The sequence below is a fragment of the Lacerta agilis genome, chromosome 5 (assembly GCF_009819535.1).
Source record: "Lacerta agilis isolate rLacAgi1 chromosome 5, rLacAgi1.pri, whole genome shotgun sequence".
NCBI classification, from domain to species: Eukaryota; Metazoa; Chordata; class Lepidosauria; order Squamata; family Lacertidae; genus Lacerta; species Lacerta agilis.
In genome coordinates, this window is record NC_046316.1 from 11,050,437 (window position 1) to 11,074,109 (window position 23,673).

Genomic DNA, 23,673 nt, shown 5'->3' on the forward strand with positions numbered 1-23,673 from the left:
AATTTCTCATATGCAGCTATATTAAGCCCTACTTCAGCTGATTCTGCACCTTTTAAATTCTTTTTATATTAAGTCCCATAACTTTACTGGAATTGCATCTTCTGCTTGATCCATTTAACTCGTGCACAAATTTACTGCATATGTCACCCAAGCAGATGTGGCTGGAGTCAGAGCAGACACCATGGGGTCAAATTAATAAGGACATGAGGAGGGAAGGAAAAGGTCTCCCACCCGAATATCTATTTATGGTGCCAAACTTTCTCATTTAATAGCTATATTACCTTTCAGTACAACATTAAGAATTATGGGTGACACCAATGCTCCCGATCTGCTTAAGGGATGGTGTTTAATCAGGTGGAGGCAGCCCCTATGGCAAACCCACGCACCATGCTGTTCTGGATAGTCCCCTAAACATTTGGTTCAGGGGCACATGGGAAAGGTGGGGGAACTGGAGAAACAAACCAACTTTCAAATCTTAGTTTATTATGTTGGCATATTTCCACCACCCGTAGTTAAGGTTAGCCACAACTTGCGATTTATTATATTGAAAATCACAGCAAGCAATTCTTAAGTGAAGTAAGTAAATACTAGGATTTAGGTACAATGTTAAACTGCAGTTAATCTAAAGCTGAAGTAGACACTTTTCATATCCTCCTCATGACTGTGGTGGAGGGAGGAGGGGTGCATACACATGACACTGGGCCACTGTGTGGCTTTTCCACGGTGCATATTGCGACTAAAATGCATTCACAGTTATGGATATTTCAGAGCAGTCATAATGATCACAGGCTGCACTGGGGGAGAAATAAATGTTTCTGTTGATTAGAGCTGTACTAGAAGAGAACACATATGCAATAATTGATTTCTCAGAATGTTTTTATAGTACAACAAATTCAATTTATCTGGCTGATGAAAAGATTGAGAAGCTTATTGGGTGGCAGCTTTTGGTAATAGAAATACAGTACCGATTAGAGCTTCCATTGTGATACAGACTGAATTCCCAAAGAAAAATAATTTTCTGAGCTCTCAAGGGTCTTTAGAAACTACAAGCAGACGTATAGCTATTCCCAGTTCTGTGTTATTACAATAATATCTACAAAAATGTTTCCCACCTTTCTACTGCAGCCGTACTGAAAGCGGCTCATAATTCAGAAATGAAACAAAATTACAAATGAAGCAAACAGCAAATAATTAAAATAGCAGTAGTTTAACACAGCATAAAAGAGATATTAAAAGAGGAAGAACACAGTCTTCGTAGCCCAACAAAAAGCAGGCAGTGATGTATCAGATGTATCTCCCTAAGGCGGCTGTTGCACAATCCAGATGTTTTATCTGAGAAAGTGCTGTGTCCCATGCATGTTTACAGCACTTCAGATGGAAATAGGACTTGGAAGATAGTCTTCAAAGAAGTATAGTGTTCTTTGGCAGGCAGTGGTTCCAGATATAACAGAGGACTTTGAAAGTTTCACTCTCTCTAAAAGCAGTATGTTTGCATACTGAGGGGCACTGCTAGATTCAGAATGTCTCTTGGATGTTTTGGTGGCAGCCAGGAGTGTCTTTAACCACATCCACCTGGTAAATCAGCTGTGCCCAACCTAAACAAAATCAGACCAGACTTGAGCCATTTAGGCTCTGATGACCAACAAATTGAATTAACGCAAATTGCTCTAAATCTACCCATAAAGATAATTCAGAAACTTCAGGTGGCTCAGGATAAAGCTGCCAAAGTTCTGGCTGGGCTCGGGAGATCAGAACACACTACTCTGAACCTTTACCTAACTCCGCTGATTTATCCATTTGTTTCTGGGCTCATTTAAGGTGCCCATGTCATCAGCTTTCTCCAACCAACTGTAACTCCATCTTGTCTTAAGCTGCAGGCTGTTCACTCCAACCAATCCAAAACTGCCCCCAAACACCAGCTCAGAATTTCTTCTACATCCTAAAAATAGACCAAGGAAAAGTAGCCGAGTGTCAAATGTAAACTGATGACATCAAAGTTAAAAAAATCTCTGGGTGATCTTACCCAATTGCTACATGTAAATGTTAAACAGTATTGGAGACGAGATGGGACTCTTCAGTACTATTCCACAAAAAAGCAGAAATCCTCCTGCATCTTCTAGTGATGTGAAACCCTTGTTGTCCTATTTAGAATCCCCTTGTTGAACAGCTAAATAAGGTACAGTGGTACCTCGGGTTACAAACACTTTGGGTTACAAACTCCACTAACCCAGAAATAGTACCTTGGGTTAAGAACTTTGCCCCACGATGAGAACAGAAATTGTGCGGCAGTGGGAGGCCCCATTAGCTAAAGTGGTATCTCAGGTTAAGTACGGTTTCAGGTTAAGAATGGACCTCCGGAACTAATTAAGTTCGTAACCAGAGGTACCACTGTATTCTGTAACACAGAAAATAAAGGCAGCAATGTTCGTCCTTAAGAAAAATTCCAAAATCAGTATTATGGCAATATGTGTATGACTTGGAGAACGCTGCTATTTACTTGTTCAACAGTAAGATTCTAATCTGGAGGACAAGGATTCTATACCACTTGAAAACTTCATTTTCTGGGGGAACATTCCCTCCAACTGCATTCTATTGACTTTTTGTCTGGCACAACTCCTAATTTCGACCATTGCTAACATAAAACTTGCTTAGTTCCTTTTGATTCCTGTTTTTCACCTGCTAAGGAACCAGTGCATTTTAACAAAAAGGTGGAGACAGATCTAAGTAACAAGTTAGCCTAATAAAGATATTTTAAAAAGGTAAAGGACCCCTGACAGTTAAGTCCAGTCACGAATGACTCTGGGGTTGCAGCGCTCATCTCACTTTAAAGGCCAAGGGAGCCGGCATTTGTCCGCTCCGCAGACAGTTTTTCCGGATCATGTGGCCAGCATGACTAAGCCGCTTCTGGCACAATGGAACACCAAAACCAGAGCAGTGCATGGAAATGCCGTTTACCTTTCCGCTGGAGCAGTACCTATTTATCTATTTGCACTTTTTGGGGTGCTTTCAAACTGCTAGGTTGGCAGGAGCTGGGACCGAGCAATGGGAGCTCACCCCATCACGGGGATTTGAACTGCCAACCTCCCGACTGGCAAGCCCGAGAGGCTCAGTGATTTAGACCACACACCTGCGTTGTATTACCCTAACACAATTTTTTTTTCTTAAGAGCCAAAATAGCTGTTTTTACTTCTTTTGTGATTGAGAAAAATAAGGAATTTAAAGACGATTGTTTTTCTTATCCAGGATGTCATGTAGCACTGACAAATTTATGTGTATGCTTCTATTTGCAACGTTTATCTATTATTTTTAACATGTCATAATCTCTAAAATAAATTTTATTCAGTGTTCAACAGCATTTCAGAGCTTCATATATGGGAATTCTCAAAGATGAAGAGCAAAGCAGGGAGAGACTTTCAGGTAATAGTAAATAAAATGCAGCTTTTTTCATTTTAGGGCTTTTCACAAAACACATGGTTAAAGGTGGCTGACTCTACTGAAAAGAAAAAAGTCTTTAAATCACAATCCTTAAGAGCTAATGTTTTAACCTTACTTTTGTATCGATGTTACTTTTTCCATCTTGTTCCAATAATGTTTAAATGCAACCATATGTGGAAAATGTTCTTTTGGCGTCCATCAAACTGACATTTAAGTGCATTTTTTCAACCTCTAATGTTTGTGGTAAAGTATTTCAAAGCTATGAACCTTCGAAAATGCACAGGCAAATTGTCTCTTTCATATATTAACATTTGGTCTTCATAACATGGAACCTGTTTGGAATTACTGACTTCTGATTTAGTTGCTATTTGTTTGGATGAGGTGGTTTTGGAAAATATAGTACTTGTTTGAGGTAATGCTAGTTTGCAGTAATAAATACTTCCAAGAGGAGTTGCAGTTTTCAGAAGTGTTCTACAGAAAAGTATAATTAGCTGTTTTAACTAGTAGTATATGCAGAGTCCTGAACGCAATCACCTTCTTAATGCAGTTAGTTGCAAACCATGGTAATTTTCTCTTTTAGTAAAAGGGTTTTCTTTCATTCCTAGTCATTTCACCAGGAAATAAAGAACCTGAGTACAATCCTATACAAATCCTCTTAGAAGTTCCATAGGGCTTAATTGCAGGCAAGTATATATGGGATTGAAGCCTTAGGCTGGCAAGGTAATTTACCTATTAACAGCCTTTCTTCTTTGCCTTCCTTCCTTCTTTTTTATGTTGTCACTTTTCTCTGTGAATGCCTAACTGGGTTGCAAGTGTCTTAAAGATAAAGGGACCCCTGGCTGTTAGGTCCAGTCGCGGACGACTCTGGGGTTGCGGCGCTCTATATGCCGAGGGAGCCGGCGTACAGCTTCTGGGTCATGTGGCCAGCATGACTAAGCCGTTTCTGGCGAACCAGAGCAGCGCATGGAAGCACTGTTTACCTTCCCGCCAGAGCGGTACCTATTTATCTACTTGCACTCTGACGTGCTTTGAAATGCTAGGTTGGCAGGAGCAGGGACCGAGCAACAGGAGCTCACCCCGTCATGGGGATTCGAACCACTGACCTTCTGATTGGCAAGCCCTAGGCTCTATGGTTTAGACCACAGCGCCACCTGTGTCCCTTTTTGCAAGTGTCTTACCTGAAGTCCCTAACATGAATAGTCCAATCATTTAGAGCAGGCACCCCCAACCTGCGACCCTCCAGATGTTTTGGCCTACAACTCCCATGATCTCTAACTAACAGGACCAGTGGTCAGGAATGTTGGAAATTGTAGTCCAAAACATCTGGAAGGCCGAAGGTTGGGGGTGCCTGATTTAGAGCAAAAGTTGATAAAGTCAATACATAAACTAGGTATGTTCAAATAAATGTGATCTTACTTTACTCCAGTGTTACTCTTTCTCAATAACATTTCAGCAAATACCTAGTCCCAAAGAAGGATAAAGATTGAGCTGTTCAGTGTAACTTTCCCCCAACTTTTTTGGGTTTGTTTTTTTATAATGAAAAATTCCCACAAAAGGCTTGCAATTCTGAGTGGAAAACGGGTGCATCTGTTGGGGGTACTTAATCTTTCACTCTTCAGCTGTTTTACCCTCATTCCAAATGGCCTGTTATTGGCCTTCTGATATTGGGATGTATAGAAAGGAAAGGCAGGAGAAGTTTTGAATCAGCATGGCCACAAAACACATTGAAAGGCTTAAGCCACTGCACTCGCTATGCATGTAGAAAACAGGGGTGGCTAACCTTTTTTAGCTGGAGGGCTGTATTTGTTGTTGACCAAACCTCTCTCCCAAGGGCTATCTGCGGCAAGTGTGGCCAATGCAAAAGTGAATGTTGCAAAAGTAGGTGTTGCCACCCACCACCCACATTCTCTTTCACACCCAGCACACAAATAATATCCACACTTAACAGAATTTTCCTCCCCATCAAGCACTCTCTGCTCTAGGAAGGGGCGATGGGGAGGAAAATCATCTACTTTCCACGTGACATAGAGAGAAGGGAAAACCATGGAGAAAAAGCCATACCATGTAGCAGCACCAACTCTTGACCTCGCTCCTCCTTTTCCTCTCCTCTCCATGTGTCAGTTTCTGTTGGAAAGGAACGCCACTGAGAGAGCAGTGATGGCTACTGATCTGGCAGCACCAAACTACCTGCCAGCCTTGACAGCGTATCAAAGCACTCCAGAAACAGGAAAATACTCTCTGATCTGTTTCGGTGTTTCACCAGGAGCAAGGTGGAGCGGGCCTTCCTGTTTTCAGGGTGTTCTAATCCGCTCTCAGTGGCAGCTGGGGTTTCAGTAAATTTGGCCAAGGGAGTGGGCTTTTGAAAAGGGCTTGGGCCAGGCAAATCAGGTTCATGGACCCCCCCCCCCCACCAGTCACTCCTAACCTAGAATATTTTACAACGCAATACCACCTTAACATTTATGCAGTCCAAAGCACCGTTTAAAGAACCTTGTTTCAAAACCTGAATAATTCATTCAGGTGATTCCATGTTCTCAGACTGTTATAAGCTCACATCACTTTACACAGGGCTGCTTTTGAAGACAGCAAGTTCAGTATCCTTGCAGACAACACAGCCTCCTGTGGGATGTGAACCTATTACACAAATGCCTCAAAGTCTTAATTGTCTTTTGAGAGTTTGTGTTACAGTTTATTATTTGTACAGAACTAAATTTGCTGCTTTGAACATATCCTGCTCCAATTGGCCCAACTGTGAATCAGAGCCCAATCTGGATTTCATGGGGGAGCCAGCAAGGCAAGACTTGAAGGTTCACAATGCATTTGTCTGTGCCTGTGAAGCTGACAACCCCTCCTGCATTTGCAAATACAGTAACATCTGCATCAGCTAACAAATCCACTGCTGCTACAAAATTTAGAATTCTAAATCTGTCTCTCCAAGTCCTGTCAGTTTAGATGAAAGTGTTGGGTGCTATATAATGACATTGGGGGCTCTTGCAATCCAATACAATTGAGCACATTTGATTCGACGCAGAGTGAAAAATTTAGAACATCATTCAACTTTTAAGCTAGAAATGCAATTTGCCTTTCAGTTAAAGTGTTTGTTATTTCAGGTCTGCTACCAGAGAGCTGTATGGTAAGGGAAGCTGAATTGCAGGGGGCAGGGGAACAAACACGCAGAAAATGTAGAATTAATAACCATAATCCAAATTATGTAATGCATCAGGTGAAACTTAATTTCCCATTTCCTCCCCAGAAGAGTAGATGCTGACTGACACTGCAGTTTCATCTACTTACTCAGTCCAATCACTGTGGAAATGTGTTTCAAGTAACAAAAACACTTAATATTAGACTCATAGAACAGAATTAGCAGGAGCCAAGTTTGAGCTCTTTTCATATCAAGGACAGGTTCCATTATATTGTTGCTTATTTTAAGATTATGTATGATCAGATTCCATGTGCCTCATCCCCTTCCGATCACCAGCAGCTGCCCCTGCTCCTATTTTGTCTTTGGAGATGCCTTCTAAACATTTTAGCTGGGATCCAGGGAATGTGAACAGAACACTGCTGGCACAAGGGGGCTTCCTCCTTCTCCCCTCCCCACTGCAACTTCCAGTGCTGAGGGTTTAGGGTCCTTCTGGAATGACATAAGAAGAAATTGGGCAAAGGCAAGCCAATACAGATTGTACATCCTATGGACCATTTCCCCTGGGAAATGTGTACCTTCCCTGGGAGGTGCTGGGCCGCCCAGACAAACAACACCCCTCTCTGCCCCCCCCCCCATTTGCTGATGAGGTCCAAAGGAAAGCAGAACAATATGTGTGGCACCAGATTGGCTGAAGTAGTTGCCAGAAGAAAGCATACAAGACGCCATCCTAGCATCTTAGGGACTCCACTCCAGACTTGTGTGCTGTTTATTCCTTAGCTTTTTCTTCTCTAGAATATATCCCACAAAGCAGCAGAAGCTTGGGATCAGAGTTTTCCTTCTCCTTGATGAGCTCCATCTGCTCCTTACTTCCCTCTACAGCACATGCAGAAACCGCCTTCTTGACCATTACAACTACTATTGGTCTCGTCTGCTCAATCCGCCAGAGCCTGTCTTCGTATGCAGGGGAAGTCCCTAGCTCTGCGAGGGTTTGAGACCCTCACTTGGCTTAGCTGGCCAGTCGAAGCTGTTCCTGGGGTGTGGTAACTGTTGAATGCTGACAGCTTCTAGGAGCCACAGTTGAGAGCTGTGGGGACCAAAGGTGGACAAACAACCCCAGGAGGAGCATAATGTGTCCCCCACCAGAGGTGCTCCCCGTCCCCTAACACTCCATACACAAGGTATTATCAATTGGTATTATTTTATTATGATTACTATTGATGAATTGTATACCACTTTTCAGACCTCTAGCTCCTGCCCCAATATACGTAATTAGACCATGGGTCAGAGGATAGGGAGGAGGCAGCAGCACGGGGCATTTTGTGAGCATCCTCAGAGCTCTTTGCAAACATTCAAAAATAAAACTTGCAAAATACTTGACCCTTTTTGGGACAAGAAGCATGGTGCTCACACATCTCCAGAGAGTACCCAACCAAGCAGGGTTAAGTAAAATTCTTTCATAAAAAGATTGAATATCAAATTTGTCACTAGTCTGTGATAAATATAAAGAATAGATTATCCCCCACCCCCACCCCTTCATCTGCAATAACACCAGTAATTGATGATCCAAAGTGACAGATTTAGGAAAGCATCAGATAGATGCATAAATGTGTATGCCGCATTTTGTCTTTAACTGATATTAATAGCATTCAATCATATTCTAGATGAAAACAAATTAAAGATGTAAATCCTTCGTGGTTGAAGTAGTTTTGGATCAGATCCTACTTAGATAAGAGGAAATACTTACCAACAACAACTTAAAAAGCTTGGAACAAGAGCAAGTGAAGAATTTACCCTGATATTAATTTCGTTTACAAACACTTTTATTATTTGGGACTGAAATTAGCCTTGTAACAGGCACATGCTGATCTTGGACAATTTTAAGTTAAATTTGGATTGTGGCTAAACCAAACAATTTTTGTACTAATTTAGATCCTTCACTATGAAGCTGAAGTAATTATTCTAAAGCCTGCTGAATAAAAACATGCAAACATACAAGTGCAAGCTACTTCTCCATTTCATTAACATGTCAGCAAAGTGACTAGAGTTTGTGTACCAGTGCTGGGTGAATTATGTTGCTAAAGTTTCCAATGTGTTTTGAGTTTAACTCCAGGAATATTATGATGCAGTTTTCAATGTCTAAGCTAAACCTGGTCTTTTCTTAATTTGCAAGGGCTAAACAACTCTAAATGCTGAACTGTGTCCTGCTATAAGAAAAGCTCATAAGGTATTAATTTCTGTCTTCATCTGAGTCAAGTTTAATTTTATGTGAAATACTAAAAATAAGTTTTGAAAAACTTGTCATATATAGCTCTATAAAATGTGCTTTCCCCCTGAGTAAGATGTTCCAATTAAAATCATGTAAGAGTACATTACCAATTATAAAAGAAAATGCAAATGGTGTTCAAGATCCTATTTTATTTACAGAACAATCTATAAAAATGTTTAAAGTCCAAAGCACAAAATGAAGTGGGCATACCACCAAGTAACATATGATATTAAAGAGTGAGATTTCGTTCAATATTGATATTTTTCCATATAAGAATCCTTAAGAAGGTACAGAAGAGTTTCCTTGGTTAAAAAACAACAACAGAATTTTCAAACCATATTCATACTTGATACTGGACCAAGCACAAGGTTGCATGGAAGATTTTTTTCAAGGTTTTTTGTATGGTGCATATGACCTTGCTAAATTTTTATGAAATTGTGGATCTGCATATAGATCTACAGTGCAGCCACACTTGGGAAACCACGGACAATTTTGGATACTCCATTTGAAAAAGCTACCAGGCTTAGAAAGGATACAGAAACAGTCAGTGAAACTCACCAAGGGCTTGGAGCACCTTCCATATGAAACCATACAAGGTTTAGGGGGAAAACACAATAGAGGAAGAACTTAATCTTATTTTATTTTTGTAGTCTAGAATCCCAGTGGTGATAAATATTAGGTCTCGATCAGAGATTTACCAGCAAACAAAAGGAAATTCCTTGGAAGTTTTGAATCTGTCAGATGGTGTAGTCCAGGATGGTGAAACTGAAATATCAGAGAACCATCTAAAGCAGAGATGGGAAGACCTGTGGCCCACCAGAAGTTGCTGGATGTTGCTCCCATCATTGCTGACCACTGACCATCCCAGCTGGGCCTTATGCAAACTGAAGTCGTCCAACATTTGGAAGGGATGTCCCCCACTCCATATAAAAACACAAATTTGAACTTGCTTGCTTCCATCAAAGAATAGTAAGCATGTTCTCTCCAATCTGCTGCATCAGCTGCAAGCACACTCCAGCTCTGACTTCACTAATATCACCACCCACGCTTCTAAATGGTAACAATAAAACACACACAATGGTTTGGCGCAAGACACATCAACCATGAAACCTGTTGCAATTCAAAATACGTTCCCAGTCTCGCAAACTCATTTATTTCTTTGCTTCCTGTGCACTTCAATGCTCAGAGCAGCTGAAACAGACCAGTTTAAAAACGTAGCTTTTTTTTTACATAATAATAAATTTAGATTTATTAACTTACCTTCCATAAACTATCATTTGCCGATTTCCCCTGCCCATGTTAGCTTGTTTTCATCGGTCTTTGGCATAACAATATCAGACCCTTTTAATGTAAAATGTGATCTCTCCCTGTCAGAGAGATGCAGCACTCAAATACTACACGCCATCCCTGACTCATTAGATCACTTGACAAATTTAGCCAGAAAAAGAAATATGATGTGGTAAATCAACTTCTCTCTGTGAATAAAAAAGCAAAACACAACTGACATTCTCTAAGCTGATCTGTGGTTTTGAAAGAAAGAAAAAGGATGTCTGAAGTCAACATCAACCTGATGTTCAGCCAAAACCTGAAGTCTCATACACTATGAAATAGCTGAAGTTCTGAAAGCCACCAGTGAATCTAAGCAGGATCATAGGTAGACGGCTTTCAGTACCATAGCAAATAAAGCCAAAATGCTTAGATTGACTGGAAAATGCAATGAAAAATGTACAGATCAGATTTTGCCTTATACATCACACTTGGCAGAGATACACCCAACAGTTCCACATGCACAGTGGAACTTCCCCTTGCCTCAGAAAGTTGTGGGGGGCCTTCAGAGCAGATTTGGGGAGGTTGGGGGGGGAGGCATTTCTTGCAGCCCTGGATTCAACCCTAAAATTAAAAATTTAATACGGGAAGATTAAAGTTGTGAATGGTTTTCAGTTTGTAAATATATATTGAAGGGATTCAAATTATGTTTGGAGATGTGCAATGAAATGTATGCAGCTATGATTAACAATACATTTTACACACTTAACATTTACACTTACACAAACAAACAAACAAACAAACAAACAAACAAACATGGTGATTTTTGCCAATTCCCCGTTCCTCCAATGCCACCTTCCTGATATAATTACACCTTTGCTGACATTGAACCCATTCTCCACCCTCTACGCAAAAGTTCAAACAGGGAAGCGGTTGTACTCATGCAGGCTCTTCTTGAAAGTAAGAGCCCTGGTAGTTTACATGAGTAACATGTTATGGAAGCGACAAACACTGATTCTGAAGTGTTATCAATCAAACAAGCAGGTAATATTGGAGGCAACCCAGCTCAGTGGACTAATGGGAAAGGTTACTTCAAAGTGTAGGAGTAGCAGCAGCAACAGGCAGATCCTTAAAAAGCAAAGTTCTGGCCTTCAAATACTTTCTCTATTCCTATTAATTTTATTTTCATATCATTACACTCAAGAATATAAACTTAGAAGGCTCTTAGTCACCCAGTATAAGTTTCCCAATCTTGAAGCCACTCCCTCCTCTTTCCAGAGAAGCAATCAACAATTTTATTGAATGTTGTTTTATCTGCCATTAATTCTTCCATTCTCTCCGGAAAAATAAAGCACTTTTTCTCTCAAAGAAATAATTCATCGCTGCAGTGTACTGCTCTCTTTTAAAAGCAATTTGTTTTCCCTTACACATATTAATTACAGAAATACTGTTTCAAGTAAATCTGAAAGAGCATGACAGGGGGGAAATAGCTCTGGTAAGATCACAGGAATGTTGTATCAGTCATCATTTCTGGCAACAGGGGAGGTAATCAATATAAAATGGTGATAATGTAAGATCCTTATCACAAAATGAGTCCCCCCCCAAAAAAAAGCTTAGTAGGTAATACACACAGGTGCTGCAAACCTATCAACACTTATCTGAAACAGAGGGACTTATTTTTAAGAAAACACGCATAGGATTGGTGGACATTATACCAAATTAGTTAGACAGAGAACGGTGGTAATGAAGGAAACTTTCCAACCCCACTTTATTTCCCTCCCCCAGTTCTTTTCTTTCAATTACCATACATCCTGGCCAGAAACACAGGGCAAAGTTTAGAGCAATGGAAAAGGGGGGAAGTGCCACCCGCAACATTAAGTTAATGGACCATATTACTGTATTATCAATCTTTTAAATACCATTTCTAGCATGCTTTTAGATTTGAGCCTTCTTTGTACTGTACTCACAAAAATGGGAGGCTGACACCCCATATGCACAACCCAACAGCAGCAGCGGCAAAGGAATAGCACTAGGTGGCATTTGGGGGGGGGGGGAGATGGTTATCATGTAACAGCTTTTATACAAATTATGCACAAAGTCCAGGTTATCAACTTGTTCAAATGCTCTGTGACACCAAAGTCTAGTAACCAATGTCTTTTCTAGCCTGAATACCGTTAAACGCTCTACCAAATCTGAACGTAAGAGAACACACTTTTAAAGCATGATACCAAAAGACAGAACAGGGAGGTGAGTTCAGACCCCTGACTTCCAAGTCAATACATATTTAGACTTAAAAGTTCCATTCTTGAAAGAAAAGTAGACTTTCTCCAGTTGTGCAACACAAAAACACGGAAACCAAGCTCTGCTTCTCCCTTAAAAGGCTAGAAAGATACATAGAAAACTATTCAGAAAAACACACACTTTGCAGCTCAAAATGTGTCAGCTTGCTTTTAAGAAGAAAACACAACTTTCTATAGCACTTTTGATTATATTTCCCCTTCTTTTTTCACTATTGAGGCACAACAATGAATAATGACTGCAAAGATACCGTACAGGTCACCTTACTGAACAGAAACTGCCTCTCAGTTATTCATCTGTTTCTTTCTACAATTTATGAGGTTCAGTAAATGGGAGGTCTTGACTATGGGACTTTAAATACTGCAGAAAATAAGCTTGATGCAGACGAATGCCCCACATCAAGGTTATTATAAAAATGATGGCTCTCGCAGCATCAAATGCCAACATAAAGAACTGAGAGATAATTAGAAACAGCAGTGAGTATCCTGATTTCACTGAAGCAAAGTGAGATTTCAATCAAATACAAAATGTTAGTAAACATAAAACTATATATAGCAAAGAACTTTATATTTATCAACAAATAGTATCATGCTGTCCAGGACAAATCACAATGGTAAAGGTAAGGGTAAAGGGACCCCTGACCATTAGGTCCAGTTGCGGACAACTCTGGGGTTGCGGCACTCATCTTGTTTTATTGGCCGAGGGAGCCGGCATACAGCTTCCAGGTCATGTGGCGAGCATGACTAAGCCACTTCTGGCGAACCAGAGCAGCGCACGGAAATGCCGTTTACCTTCCCACCGGAGCGGTACCTATTTATCTACTTGCACTTTGACGTGCTTTCGAACTGCTAGGTTGGCAGAAGCAGGGACCGAACAACGGGGGCTCACCCCATTGCGGGGATTCGAACCGCCAACGTTCTGATCGGCAAGCCCTAGGGTCTGTGGTTTAACCCACAGCACCACTCGCATGTATGCACACTAAGAAGTGTGCATGCACACAAAAGCTCATACCAATAACAAACTTAGTTGGTCTCTAAGGTGCTACTGGGAAAAAAATTACATTTTGTTTCAATAAAATTAAAACAATGCTAAAAAGTGGAGGAAAGATATAAAATGTCTTCTTCTTCTTCTTTTTACTATTTTAAGAAAATCACTAAACCCTCACTGCCTTTGTATTTTTATGGATTTGTTTTACTTATTTTTTAAGAATATGACTGGTTTTTTTTTATTATGTGCTTCAGTAAGTCTCCTTGAGCACCTGTGAGGTAGAAAGGCATAGTATAAATACTATAAGAAATCAAATACAGACAAAGCCACCCTTGTGTCACCTTTGAAAAGCGTCCCTGCAGTTTTGTGAGCCGCCATTGCTTCGTAGGGTCCATGCATTTTGGCTCACTATCCAACCCAGTGGCCAGGTTCAGACATATGGCCAGGTAGGTTTTGTGATGCTACATGCCTAGCCTCCTCTCAAGTTCACATCTTCCAACCTCTCCGTCTTGCTGCATGGTAGTAAAAGTTCTCAAGCTTTAACTTGTCACATCATCCCAAGTGGGAACTTTTGCTAGGGCTGCAACATTTAGTTGGAGATGCCAAAATAAACTTGCAAAATGTAACTATTGAAGGATGTGTGGCATTAGGACATCATTGTGCCCTGAGGGAATAAGGTTTTAGCTATGATGCCCAGAAAGATAGCATGGCTATTAATAACATATGTTTTTCCACAGTATGGAATGGCTCAAGATCAATAGTGTCAGGGCCTGTTACCTTCAAGTACTGACTCCCTCATACTTAGGAAGAATATCTGTGGAACTTATTTCAAACAATGAAATCCACATATCTTAAAGACAAATATACAAATATTTTGCTGCAGTAGCAAAAAAGCATTTTTGGATGGCACCAAACTAAAAAATGTAGAACTCATTACTTACTATTTCCCCCATTATATGTGGAACCGAAGGGGGGGGGTGTTATATATGCTGTTTCTATTCACGGAGGTTCAATTTTGTGATCATGACTAACTGCTGACAGATGCATCATCCATGAATTTGACTGATACTCTTAAAAACTATCTAAGCTGGTGGTCATTGCAACAGCTTGTAGCAGTGGATGATGGAACTTAATTATGTGTCATGGGGCGTACGAAAGGCTTGGATCCATACTCATGTACAGAAAGGTGTCAAACACATATAAGAAATGCATCCCAGCATTCTACGCATGGAACCAAATTTGGATTACACAATTAGTCATTATCTGAGTGGTGTTACATATCAATACCAGACAACCTCCTCCCCACAAAAAACCACCCAAAAACGCATTGAAAGTGTGTATGGTTCATTCCCAGACTTGCCATCAATTAATAAACAACCTAGGTCCTGATGCATAAACCCTGGGCAGCACCATCATATAGTGCAGGCACGACCAACAGGTAGATTGTGATCTTCCGGTAGATCACTGGCTCCCCCAAAGAAGCTCAACAACTTTGGCTCCCCTTAAAAAAGCTCAATTTTTTTGCCCTGCACCCCTACTCCCCCAAAAAAGCTCAACAACTTTGACTTGAACCCCAAAAAGGGGATAGATCACTGCCAGTTTTTAACTCTGTAAGTAGATCACAGTCTCTTGGGAGTTCGCCACCCCTGATCTAGTGCTACCTTGGCAGTAATACAATCCTAATACAAGACCAAAACAAATGACTCACAACTAGGCTCAGAGTTTGCACGTAAAGCTGAAATCATGTGTAGACAGACCAGCCCCAGAATTGCAGGTCAATATCCCGACCCCTCCCATGGTGAAATGAAGACACAGGACTCAAAAAGTAAGGTTAATGGGCATGAAAAGGCCACAACTTTATTGATAACGGATGTTGAGTGGTATTGGCTTAGGCACTGGAACTAACCGACTATATCCGACTCCAGCACGTTGTGCTGGTAGTCCGGGAAGGGTTAACCACCGATAGGAGAGCCCTGCTGCTGCACATCAGCTAGGGACTCATCCTGTGGTCACCGATATGGGGCGTGCCTTTGGCCCTCACCTACCACGGCTTCGGACAGGGACACGCCCCCCGGACTCATTTAACGAAGTACCCTTCAGCATTTGGGGGAGGTGATGGCCCAACCTCCCCCCCCCATCTTTAATCTACCCGAGATAATCCAATGTCTAATCGCCAAGACCAAAGTTGTGATGTATTGCTACGAGGTAGGTGAAAACCACCAAGCCAGAGCCAATTTGCCAAGTGGGAAAATTCCTACCAGGCCCCTCAACGGCGACCAACCGTGGTCCATAGCAAGGTCATGAAGAAATGCTGCCTAAAGGGGGGGTGGGCAGGAGAAAAGGTATCCGCTGGGGGCAGGAAGCAAGATGCTGAGCCCCGGCCGCACGCTTGTTTAAATGCAACAAGCCACGCCCATCAGCCGCACAGATTGGTCGGCTAACCAGGCGCCGCGCCCACGGTTCAGCCAATGGCACCAGGGAATGGAGCCATCCCCTGCGCTCGTGATGCCTGCAACCCCCCTTCCTCTCTATGGGCGGAAGGGGCTTTGTCCCCACAATTCTTTCGAAGCCAGCGAGTCAAGTGGGCCTTGTTCTCTCTGCCTTGCTCTTGCAAGATCTCACGACAGCCTCCCGGAGCAAGACCTTCCCAAAGTGTATGTTTAATTTGTGTGATTTCAGCTGGCCGTCTACCTAGTGAATAAGGCTGCCATCACACAAGTTAAACGCAAGCAAGTTGTGAGTCAGCTATACAGCAGCTCCCTCATTCAGTTCACACTGCTGAGAATACATTTGTTTTTTTACAAGGGAACAGCACTGCTGTGCTGCGCCTTGGGGTGTATTATTAGGATTTGCTTTGCCATCAAGCCTCTGTTGGGCTTTGATACCCTCACACCAGTGATGCAACTGTACAAAAAAATGTTGAGACACTTCAAAAAATGGTTCGGCAATCTTCGAGTTGGAAGAGTAGCAGCAAAAATCAAATGGGCTGTTTACTTTGACATACAATTTCCTTCCTGTTTCATCTGAATTCCTCAAAGCAGGTATTGTCTATATACTCCCCCCACCAAAAAAAAAAACCTCACTGAAAGCTTTAATGGATAACCCATTGATTGAGCAGGCTACTTTTAGGCTGGAGCTAGACACATTAAAGAAGCATTTCCATTTAAAGTATTGTAAATTTAAACAGGGAAAACAGGTAGAGAAAAATGGGACTCCATGCCGCCATCTGGTGGCACAATGTTATACTGCACATACAATGCATATAAATCACTTTTTCTTGGTTGTTTTAGTACTGTTTTTTAGTCAGTTTGCCAATATGTTGGCAATGACTGCTCCCCGCATCAAACGGGGTGAGCATTTTGCGTGGTCGCGAGTAGCCTCCTGTGATCACGGTGCAGCTCCTGGCAGTTGGGTCTGGCACCACCTTCCCAGGTTGAATACCTGTGGTCTCCACCCACTCAAGGCAACCCAGGCTGGGGAGGTGTTGCCAGGGGATTGGCCAAGTAGAAGGAGGGATTAGTCAGTACACACAACAGGAATTGAGTCATACCTGGGAAGCGGCTGTTATAATCATCATTTAATAGTGAGTAGATGACCCATTTTTATGATTCTGTACCCCCAGTATCAGCTCCCTAGCTACCCCAGCATGGTTCCACACATTTAAAGAGACAGTTGTCATTCATTTTTTTTCAAACCCAGGGCTCACCTTTAATCCAAACATGCATTTGTGGGTGCACTTCTTAACTTTTGGCAATGTACCCAGTAATTGTATGATGGCAGTGCTGCTGTTGTGACCTACCTTAGGTCAGCCTGAAACCCAGTAGTAGGACCCACCTGTTGGAAGACCACTACAATGAACTATGTCGGCTTGTCTGTGAAGAACACTAACTTTCGTGAGCTGCCGCTTACTATTGCTAGTTCAGTTTTTAAGAGAGTGAATCTGTTTACAGTCCTAAATTTAATGATGCGTTAGGACATGGAACAAGAACCATTGTTTTCAGCATATCATTTCAATTGCTTCTGATCACAGTTCTAATTTTTCCCAAGAATTAAGAAGTGCCACTCATACTTTTAAGATGAAGGATGAAACCTATTAATATAGCACACACTTGAATATTGTCTTATGCGGTCTTCTCAGTATTAAAAGTATCTTTATTTTTCTCGTTGTTTGAATGTCCCAAACCAGTTAAATGTGCTAAATCTGTTATCCAAGTCTGAACCTGATTAATGATGCACTGTAGCTAAGTGGAATTAAATTAGTGTATAATTGATTAGTACGTAATTGGAACAGTGTTGTAGATTTACCAACTTTAATTAGGATAGCTTATTACAGATAATTTATGTTAGAATATAAAACAAATTAGAAACAAAGTGGTGAATCAGAAGCTTAACTTTAGCTAAGGTGAACACTTATAGATTTGAAACACTCTATATATACTTAAGGCTTGCCAAGTTCTTCAAGACAAGTAAATCATATCAGGCTAAGCTATTTAAAATGCCAAATTGCTGATTAACCTTTTACCCTGGATTTTCTAAACAATCAGCACTGTTTATACTAAATTAGTATAAAACAGTCACACAGAAATAAGTGCACTTGCATAAATCCAAACCTGTTCAGTCTGAACACAAATAGCAGGTCAAGCTCACTGACAGTAAGACACACATACTAAAGTCTTTTATAAAACCAATTTAGTTGTAATCATAAATTTATTGATAGAACTAGTTTTCTTCAAAAAGGATGCAGCAAAATAGCAATGGTTTAGTGGTAAGAAGACACTGACAATACAAGAACTAAAACAAGACTGTTGGACGTGAATTGCTATTAATTACCATGAGAAGAACAGTCACAATTATATTCATTATCTTGCAAACTAATTTCACTGATAATGCTTGAGATAATATGCATACTGGCAGGTCACTTTCTAAAAACCTTTACACAGTACAAATTGCAAAGCTTTTTCAATGTTACCCCTGCGTAAACCAATGTGGGCTATTTAGGTTAGAATAATCTCATTTATCTAATCTTCTTCACCAATAATGGAATTAGCTGTATGCTGTGCCAGCAATTTACAAAGAAAGCAAAAAGGTTAATATTACAGTAGGCCAGCGGAAGCCATAATGTTTAACCAAGGTGAAAAAAATGTAACACAAAACTCAGATTCATATATTTTTTCTGAGACCTGTTCACATAATCAGTTCTCATATTTCCATAAAGTCAGAAAATAAGGTGATAAAGTATCACGAAATGTATTTCAACATAAGTAGAAGCACACAGCTTGAAAGTGGTGATGTAAGAGTCAGCCACAAGTTCACTAGTGGAAATCAGTACTCATATGAGCAGTGTAATAGCAGAGCTTGTACATTACAACCCCACTTCGATGTGCAGCGAAAATCACTGCCACTTTCTACTTCAGGTGAGTTCATGGCTACAACATTGCACTGCTCACCTAAGTAGGGAGTGCACATGACCAGTGATGATTTGCAAAAGTGAGCCGGCAGCTCAATGTGGGAACTGACTCAGTGGATGCATACAGTCAAGTATCATCTGGTGTGCATTTGGCTCAACGCAGTCTAGGAGACAGCTACCCTGTTTCTCCTAAAATAAGACATAGCCATAAAATAAGCCATAGCAGGATTTCTATGCATTTGCGAAATATAAGCCGTTCCCCAAAAATAAGCCATACCCCGAAAATAAGCCATAGTGATGTGGTACCTCCCATTAAAACAGCCTGGAGAGGCGTGGCTATGCAGCGTACCGATGCGACACGGTTAAAATAAGACATCCCCTGAAAATAAGCCATACTGTGTTTTGTTGAGCGGAAAAAAATATAAGACGGTGTCTTATTTTAGGAGAAACACGGTACTTAAAAATTAGTAGATTGCTGGGACAAGTGAATGAACATGACCATTTCAAGAAGCAGCAACAGACTTGCTATTTCACATTCCAAAAACTCCAAATGACTACATCTTACCTGCTCATCTGGTTTGGTAAGACACAACGCAACGATACGCTGAAGACAAATTCCAAGACATTATGACACATCAATCAGCAGTCTTGGCTTCAATCTTCCTCCATTTCAATAATTGTCTTTTGCTGTACTTACAAGCATTTAGGTTAGCAAATTTTAAAATGACTACATTTAAAATTGTTTCCTGAAGGAAAACTGCTATAATTTGTCTTGCAGCCTACACACATTACTTGATTCGCAGAGTCAACACACATCGCTAAGTTTCAAAGTCACAGAGAACTCCGTTTTGCATGACATTACTAAAATGTTTGCCATTTGACAGAGCTGGGTTTTTTTTTCTTGTTTGTTAAGGAACCAGATTGCATCTGCATAGGTAAGCAAGTGCTTTTCATCCTTAAAAATATTGTGTTTATACCGGTATGTGGTGGGGTTATGGAAAATGGGGCAATGGAGAAGGAGGACTGCTGAATAATGCATACCATAAGTGAGACCTGCAACAAAATATACAATGTGGAGTGCTCCTGTTTTGGCTAGCTGTTTTATCTTCTAAGATACTCTATGCCACTCTACCCCACCCCACCCTGAGTTTCTCCCTCCTATAGCCAGTCAGTATTCTGTGCTCACGGAGCATGCTTAATCTAAACAGAATTATTTTTTTATTCCTCTGTCTTCTCCCCCAGCGTGTCAGAATATTTTACATCCCTCTTGGACACGGTGCTACATAAGGTTCTGTATTCTAATGAGTTAGATATTAGTACAAAGAATGTTTACTGGGTTGCACTCTTTACCTTGTCAGTAAGATCCGCCTGGCAAACTAGCTTCAGGCCATTGCTTTCTTTACCAAGCATATTAATCATAAATCCATACATGTCTGTCATAGCTTAGTACAGCTTACAATTGTCAAGGTGTCTATGCACAGCCTCAGAAAGCTCGCCTATCAGTAAATAAAGGAAGCCCTTCTTCGTTTACTGGTTAATTCAATTTTCAAGCAATTGCTACTCCCAGAAAAAGTGACTGCTATTCCTTTCTAAAACAGGAAAGCATTAAGAGCTCCCTCCATCCTCAGGCTTCTCAGCCATGTTGCCTGACTATAAAACAAATTCAAAACTTTACTCAGAAATTATTTTTACTGGAATACTTGTATATATTTAAGGCATGAAAACTCAGCACATACACTTCTTACATTATTTTAATTAAGAAAATGGAAAACTGTCCACATGCTAACTTCAGCATGCCTAAGTGCCCCCTAGGGATAGCGACCAGAAAAAAGGCAATTACATGTTTGATGTTTACGTTTGAGTAGTCTTGTCATTTCCAGTTGTTGAAAAAGGCCTTGTTTTGTATTCATTCATTGTGTTACTAATAGTTTTCTGCAACTTGATTTACAATAAAAACAGTTCCAAAATTTCAGTAGTCTCAGAATTGATTTCTACATAACACAAAACAAGGTGGTAGGCTAAAGGTCTGTAGGAGGAGATCATATGTAGGGCTGTCTCTGAAGTTGGTTCAGAAACTCCAGTTGGTGCAGAATTCAAGGGCCAGGTTGCCTGGCTGCATTGGCAGTCAATTGGTTTCTGGTTCCAATGGTTCCCTGTTTGTGGAATGCTCTCCCCAGGGAAGTTCATCTAGTGCCTTCATTATGTACTTTTAGGCACCCAAGCAAAAGCATTCCTCTTCAAGCAGGTTTATACCCTTTTAAATGTTTTTGTGGGGGTTACTGGTTTATGGGTTGTGTTTTATTATCTATTTTGTGTTTTTGTCTTGCATTTTTATGTTGTGAACCACCCAGAGATCTACGGATAAAGGGCTGTATACAAATTTAATTAATAATAACAATTTTGAATACCAATCCCAAAGCTGCTGCACATAGCATGTCAGAGGTAAATATTTAGCATGTCCCTTTCCCTGATATTCACAGCACGCAAGGAGCTTTTCTTGGTGGAGCATTCAAAAGTGCATGCCTGTCCCCAGCCTTCAGTCTGAAGCAGTGTAATTCAAAATGCTACCACCTTATTCAGTATATAAAGATGAGCTCTCATGTCCAATTTGCACAAAACAGCTTGCCAAAACTCATCACTTGAGATGTTGATACTTATGGCCAAAGGCTGAGGTTCCATATCATGGACAATATCAGTCTGTTGTCAAAATAAAAACTGCTGGAATTAGATACTTGTTATTTGCACCCAATAAAACCATCATTGGGATAGTAAGAGGGGCAGTAACATTCACTCCACATGACACTTTACTCAAAGGTCACGAACATACAGGAATGGAAATTCATGACAGATGGGGAGAACAGGTAAACAAGGAGGAGTTAATCCTGGACCGAGAAACTAAAAAAAACCCCAATATTTTTCAGGACCCTGGACAGGTCCCACTGAGCAGACTTGTTCCTGTGCATGCTTGCTTTCAACTTACACACTCTCTGGGCGGATCTACCTCTCATGCGCTCTGACCCTGCAGAATGAAGGGTCTCAAAGGCACCATCGTCTCTGGCCTGGAGCCTTGCATTCTGTCACTCCTCTGCTTTCTTACTTGAGTGGGCTGCCTGGACCTGTGAACAAGACTTGAAGTCCTAGTTCTCAAGGTCCTCGGGGGTTATGATGACCACCCCTGCGGAAAGCCAGCCTTGAGGCTTATGGCTTGGAGGGTTCTTTGTGACTGGGTTCCACTCCAGTGTCAAGCCCACAGCAACATAGTAGAACAGAAGATCTCAAATGCAACCCCTATATCTTCCATTTGAAACGGCTGCAAAATAACTCCGCTTGAGGCTTTGGGAGTGTTTGTGTTACAGCAGGCAGCACCGGGCTAGAGGAACCAATAGTCTGGCTCAGTACAAGGCAATTTTATATCTATATGTTATTTATTTTCATTCCATAATTTTATTGCAACTGTACTTACTCCTGTTCTAGTAACAGCTCTAGCTCCATAATTTACTTTCCCATCCAAGTACTCCTGTAGCCCACTTGAGCTAAATGAATTATCTCTAAGTATGAGGAACCAGTTTCTATTATTCAATTATTAAATTTAGATAAATTTTCTAGCAGTTTGAATCAATGCCACTAATAGACCATTTTCGAGTCAATTTGATGCATGCAATTTACTATAAGCATGTCTCACTATTACAAAGCTAATCAAATTGGTTTATCAATGACCTCAACACTATTATAAGCTCAAAACTGAAACCAAGGGAACCTTAAGTCCACTGTTGCTTTATCGTCAGACACACTGATACATAGAGACGCATTTACTAAAGTTTAAATACTTTAAACTGATTTCTTACTCTTGTTTAATGAAGACAAACATAGTAGTACTCCTACAAATTCCAAAGACTTCCAAATCCTCACTAACTTCATTATTACCCTTCAGTCAATTTAACTTTTAGTTACGGCAACCTATTTGCTTTATACAAGTAATGACTTTTCCAGTCATTAAATGGTGGGAACCCACTGAAGCAAAAAATATGACCATAAACCCACACACAGTTTGGATTAAAAAATGCCCTCCACAAGTAGAAGACTTTTTTGGCTCACAAAAAGTCTTGTACCTTGATCTACAGCACTGTATGAAAGAAATGAAAACTATATCAGAAGATGCTCTTCTGCAAGAACAACAAGAATAACTGCTAAACAATCTACCTATTATATCACAGGATTAACCCTTGTACAGGTCTTTATGGAACAGCACTAATAGCAGTTTTCTATCCACAGTTATTTGAGCCCATCTGAATGGGCTTCTTCCACTACAATTTTAGCATGTTTGATCCTTTGCTTCTTTCTGATGCTTCTCCAGTCCACAACATCATCAGAAGCTGTTGTGGGTCACAGATCTCCACTGCACACTTTGTCAAGATTTACTGTTGGTCAGGTCAGCCCCCAGTGTCCTGCAGTACTTGCAACAGACACATCTGGAATTTGAGCAATGCTACTGGAAACCGAGTTTGAACCATTCAGCTTGCACCACTTTGAAGGAGCAAATGTATATTTCTAAGTGGAAACAGAAACCCCACGTTAACCCCTAAACTCTACCATTATTATGCAGTCTATGTTGTGCCCTTGCTTCATTTTCTTTGGCTCCCCTTGTTATCCTGCATGATATAAAAGTAAACTGAATTGCCTCCTGTTTTATGGAGTAAGTGATACTCTTTTTTACCCCACTGCATAGGCAACCAATATGAGCTTGAGCAAGAAAGGAGTAAACATCTGCTCGAGGAATGGTTCAGTGGTATTTGCCATGGCAAAAAATAATAATCAAACAAACACATGTTGTGTATTGTACATATATGTACTCATCACAACCAATTTTCA

At 40.7% G+C, this 23,673-nt stretch overlaps 1 protein-coding gene across 1 annotated transcript in view; it reads right to left on the reverse strand.

The window, feature by feature from the left end:
* The window catches only part of ADK (adenosine kinase), a 183,352-nt gene that overhangs the window by 120,810 nt on the left and 38,869 nt on the right, over positions 1-23,673 (reverse strand). The window lies entirely within an intron of this gene.